Source organism: Triticum aestivum, chromosome 6B, assembly GCF_018294505.1.
Source record: "Triticum aestivum cultivar Chinese Spring chromosome 6B, IWGSC CS RefSeq v2.1, whole genome shotgun sequence".
NCBI lineage: Eukaryota > Viridiplantae > Streptophyta > Magnoliopsida > Poales > Poaceae > Triticum > Triticum aestivum.
The window spans coordinates 223,282,337-223,288,336 of record NC_057810.1 but is presented as its reverse complement, the minus strand read 5'-3'; positions in this window follow the sequence as shown (position 1 = coordinate 223,288,336).

Below are 6,000 nucleotides of genomic sequence, written 5' to 3'. Positions count from 1 at the left end.
CGGTGTTTATTAACCCGGCATGGCTTTGGACTATAAGTCGCCAGTATATATTTGGATTGCGCCATTAGAATCATGTGTTGGAAATATGCCCTAGAGGCAATAATAAAAGTATTATTATATTTCTATGTTCATGATAATTGTCTTTTATTCATGCTATAACTGTATTATCCGGAAATCGTAATACACGTGTGAATACAAAGACCACAATATGTCCCTAGTGAGCCTCTAGTTGACTAGCTCGTTGTGATCAACAGATAGTCATGGTTTCCTGGCTATGGACATTGGATGTTGTTGATAACGGGATCACATCATTAGGAGAATGATGTGATGGACAAGACCCAATCCTAAGCATAGCACAAAGATCGTGTAGTTCGTTTGCTAGAGCTTTGCCAATGTCAAGTATCTCTTCCTTTGACCATGAGAGCGTGTAACTCCTGGATACTGTAGGAATGCTTTGGGTGTATCAAACGTCACAACGTAACTGGGTGACTATAAAGGTGCACTACAGGTATCTCCGAAAGTATCTACTGTTTTATGCGGATCGAGACTGGGATTTGTCACTCCGTATGACGGAGAGGTATCTCTGGGCCCACTCGGTAATGCATCATCATAATGAGCTCAAGGTGACCAAGATGTTGGCCACGGGATCATGCATTACGGTACGAGTAAAGTGACTTGCCGGTAACGAGACTGAACAAGGTATTGGGATACCGACGATCGAGTCTCGGGCAAGTAACGTACCGATTGACAAAGGGAATTGTATACAAGGTTTGATCGAATCCTCGACATCGTGGTTCAACCGATGAAATCATCGAGGAGCATGTGGGAGCCAACATGGGTATCCAGACCCCGCTGTTGGTTACTGCCCGAGAGTGGTCTCGGTCATGACTGCATGTCTCCCGAACCCGTAGGGTCTACACACTTAAGGTTCGGTGACGCTAGGGTTGTTAGGAAGACTAGTATGTGACTACCGAATGTTGTTCGGAGTCCCGGATGAGATCCCGGACGTCACGAGGAGTTCCGAAATAGTCCGGAGGTGAAGTTTTATATATGGGAAGTTGTTAAACGGGCACCGGAAAGTTTCGGGGTCATACCGGTATTGTACCGGGACCACCGGAAGGGTTCCGGGGGTCCACCGGGAGGGGCCACCCCTCCCGGGGGGCACTTGGGCTGCGTGGGGATAGCAGCCAGCCCCTAGTGGGCTTGGCGCCCCCCCCCCTTTGGGCCCATGCGCCTAGGGTTGGGGGGAAACCCTAAAGGGGGCGCACCCCCTTGCTTGGGGGGCAAGCCCCCCACCCCTTGGCCGCCGCCCCCCCCCCTAGGGTTTTCCCTAGAGGGCCGGCCCCCCTTGCCCCTTCCCCTATATATAGAGGGGTGAGGGGAGGGCTGCAACACACCTCAACTCAAGGCGCAGCCCCTCCCCTCCCCAACACCTCTCCTCCTCCGTACGTGCTCGGCGAAGCTCTGTCGAAATACTGCTGCACCAACTGCACCACGCCGTCGTGCTGCCCTTGGAGCTGCCTTCCTCAACCTCTCCTTCCTCCTTGTTGGATCAAGACGGAGGAGACGTCTCCCGTCCCGTACGTGTGTTGAACGCGGAGGTGCTGTCCGTTCAGCACTAGGACATCGGTGATCCGAATCACGTTCGAGTACGACTCCATCATCACCATCCCCTTGGCAAGCTTCCGCTCGTGATCTACAAGTGGTATGTAGATGCAAACTCTCTCCCTTGACTCGTTGCTTAGATGAACTCATAGATGGATCTTGGTGAAACCATAGGAAAAATTTTAATTTTCTGCAACGTTCCCCAACAGTGGCATCATGAGCTAGGTCTATGCGTAGTTCTCTTTGCACGAGTAGAACACAATTTTGTTGTGGGCGTGGATCTTGTCAACTTGCTTGCCTCTACTAGTCTTTTCTTGCTTCAGCGGTATTGTGGGATGAAGCGTCCCGGACCAACCTTACACGTACGCTTATGTGAGACCGGTTCCACCGATTAACATGCACTAGTTGCATAAGGTGGCTGGCGGGTGTCTGTCTCTCCCACTTTAGTTGGAGCGGATTCGATGAAAAGGGCCCTTATGAAGGGTAAATAGAAGTTGACAAAATCACGTTGTGGTTATTCGTAGGTAAGAAAACGTTCTTGCTAGAACCCAATTGCAGCCACGTAAAAGATGCAACAACAATTAGAGGACGTCTAACTTGTTTTTGCAGCGATTGATCATGTGATGTGATATGGCCAGAAGTTGTGATGAATGATGAATTGTGATGTATGAGATCATGTTCTTGTAATAGGATTCACGACTTGCATGTCGATGAGTATGACAACCGGCAGGAGCCATAGGAGTTGTCTTTATTTTTTTGTATGACCTGCGTGTCATTGAAGAACGCCATGTAACTTACTTTACTTCATTGCTAAACGCGTTAGTCATAGAAGTAGAAGTAGTCGTTGGCGTGACAACTTCATGAAGACACGATGCTGAAGATCATGATGATGGAGATCATGGTGTCATGCCGGTGACAAGATGATCATGGAGCCCCGAAGATGGAGATCAAAGGAGCTATATGATATTGGCCATATCATGGCACTACTTTATATAATTGCATGTGATGTTTATTATGTTTTATGCATCTTGTTTACTTAGGACGACGGTAGTAAATAAGATGATCCCTTACACAATTTCAAGAAGTGTTCTCCCCTAACTGTGCACCGTTGCTACAGTTCGTCGCTTCTAAGCACCACTTGATGATCGGGTGTGATGGATTCTTACGTTCACATACAACGGGTGTAAGACAGTTTTACACAGCGAAAACACTTAGGGTTAACTTGACGAGCCTAGCATGTGCAGACATGGCCTCGGAACACGGAGACCGAAAGGTCGAACACGAGTCGTATGGAAGATACGATCAACATGAAGATGTTCACCGATGATGACTAGTCCGTCTCACGTGATGATCGGACACGGGCTAGTCGACTCGGATCTTGTAACACTTAGATGACTAGAGGGATGTCTAATCTAAGTGGGAGTTCATAATTTGATTAGAACTTAATTATCATGAACTTAGTCTAAAACCTTTGCAAATATGTCTTGTAGATCAAATGGCCAACGCTCATGTCAACATGAACTTCAACGCGTTCCTAGAGAAAACCAAGCTGAAAGATGATGGCAGCAACTATACGGACTGGGTCCGGAACCTGAGGATCATCCTCATAGCTGCCAGGAAACAATATGTCCTAGAAGGACCGCTAGGTGACGCTCCCGTCCCAGAGAACCAAGACATTATGAATGCTTGGCAGTCTCGTGCTGATGATTACTCCCTTGTTCAGTGCGGCATGCTTTACAGCTTAGAACCGGGGCTCCAAAAGTGTTTTGAGCATCACGGAGCATATGAGATGTTCGAAGAGCTGAAACTAGTTTTTCAAGCTCACGCCTGGGTCGAGAGATATGACATCTCCGACAAGTTCTATAGTTGTAAGATGGAGGAAAATAGTTCTGTCAGTGAGCACATACTCAAGATGTCTGGGTTGCACAACCGTATGACCCAGCTGAATATTAACCTCCCAGATGAGGCGGTCATTGACAGAATCCTCCAGTCGCTCCCACCAAACTACAAGAGCTTTGTGATGAACTACAACATGCAGGGGATGGAAAAGACCATTCCTGAAGTGTTCTCGATGCTGAAGTCAGCAGAGGCTGAAATCAAGAAAGAACATCAAGTGTTGATGGTCAATAAGACCACTAAGTTCAAGAAGGGCAAGGGTAAGAAGAACTTCAAGAAGGACGGTAAGGAGGTTGCCGCGCCTGGTAAGCCAGTTACCGGGAAGAAGTCAAAGAATGGACCCAAGCCTGAGACTGAGTGCTTTTATTGCAAAGGGAAGGGTCACTAGAAGCGGAACTGCCCCAAATACTTAGCGGATAAGAAGGCCGGCAACACCAAAGGTATATTTGATATACATGTAATTGATGTGTACCTTACCAATACTCGTAGTAACTCCTGGGTATTTGATACCGGTGTCGTTGCTCATATTTGTAACTCGCAACAGGAGCTGCGGAATAAACGGAGACTGGCGAAGGACGAGGTGACGATGCGCGTCAGGAATGGTTCCAGAGTCGATGTGATCGCTGTCGGCATGCTGCCTCTACATTTACCTACGGGATTAGTTTTGAACCTTAATAATTGTTATTTAGTGCCAAGTTTGAGCATGAACATTGTATCTGGATCTCGTTTAATACGAGATGGCTACTCATTTAAGTCTGAGAATAATGGTTGTTCGATTTATATGAGAGATATGTTTTATGGTCATGCTCCGATGGTCAATGGTTTATTCTTAATGAATCTCGAGCGTAATATTACACATGTTCATAGTGTAGATGCCAAAAGATGTAAAGTTGATAACGATAGTCCCACATACTTGTGGCACTGCCGCCTTGGTCACATTGGTGTCAAGCGCATGAAGAAGCTCCATGCTGATGGACTTTTAGAGTCTCTTGATTATGAATCGTTTGACACGTGCGAACCATGCCTCATGGGCAAAATGACCAAGACTCCGTTCTCTGGTACAATGGAGCGAGCAACCAACTTGTTGGAAATCATACATACCGATGTGTGCGGTCCAATGAGCGTTGAGGCTCGCGGAGGATATCGTTATGTTCTCACTCTCACTGATGACTTAAGTAGATATGGGTATGTCTACTTAATGAAACACAAGTCTGAGACCTTTGAAAAGTTCAAGGAATTTCAGAATGAGGTGGAGAATCAACGTGACCGAAAGATAAAGTTCCTACGATCGGATCGTGGTGGAGAATATTTAAGTCACGAATTTGGCACACACTTAAGGAAATGCGGAATCGTTTCACAACTCACGCCGCCTGGAACACCTCAGCGAAACGGTGTGTCCGAACATCGTAATCGCACTCTATTGGATATGGTGCGGTCTATGATGTCTCCTACCGATTTACCGCTATCATTTTGGGGATACGCTCTAGAGACAGCTACATTCACTTTAAATAGGGCACCGTCTAAATCCGTTGAGACGACACCGTATGAATTATGGTTTGGGAAGAAACCTAAGCTGTCGTTTCTAAAAGTTTGGGGATGCGATGCTTATGTCAAGAAACTTCAACCTGAAAAGCTCAAACCCAAGTCGGAAAAATGCGTCTTCATAGGATACCCTAAGGAAACTGTCGGGTATACCTTCTACTTAAGATCCGAGGGCAAAATCTTTGTTGCCAAGAATGGATGCTTTCTGGAAAAAGAGTTTCTCTCGAAAGAAGTAAGTGGGAGGAAAGTAGAACTCGATGAAGTACTACCTCTCGAACGGGAAAGTAGTGCAGCTCAGGAAAATGTTCCTGTGATGCCCACACCAATCGAAGAGGAAAACAATGATGATGATCAAGGTACTTCGGATCAAGTTGCTACTGAACTTCGTAGGTCCACAAGGACACGTTCCGCACCAGAGTGGTACGGCAACCCTGTCCTGGAAATCATGTTGTTAGACAACGGTGAACCTTCGAACTATGAAGAAGCGATGGCGGGCCCAGATTCCAACAAATGGCTAGAAGCCATGAAATCCGAGATAGAATCCATGTATGAAAACAAAGTATGGACTTTGACAGACTTGCCCGATGATCGGCGAGCGATAGAAAACAAATGGATCTTTAAGAAGAAGACGGACGCAGATGGTAATGTCACCATCTATAAAGCTCGACTTGTCGCTAAGGGTTATCGACAAGTTCAAGGGATTGACTACGACGAGACATTCTCTCCCGTAGCGAAGCTTAAGTCCGTCTGAATCATGTTAGCAATTGCCGCATACTATGATTATGAGATATGGCAGATGGACGTCAAAACGGCATTCCTTAACGGGCATCTTAAGGAAGAGCTGTATATGATGCAGCCGGAAGGTTTTTTCGATCCTAAGAACGCTAACAAAGTATGCAAGCTCCAGCGATCCATTTATGGGCTGGTGCAAGCATCTCCGAGTTGGAATATTCGCTT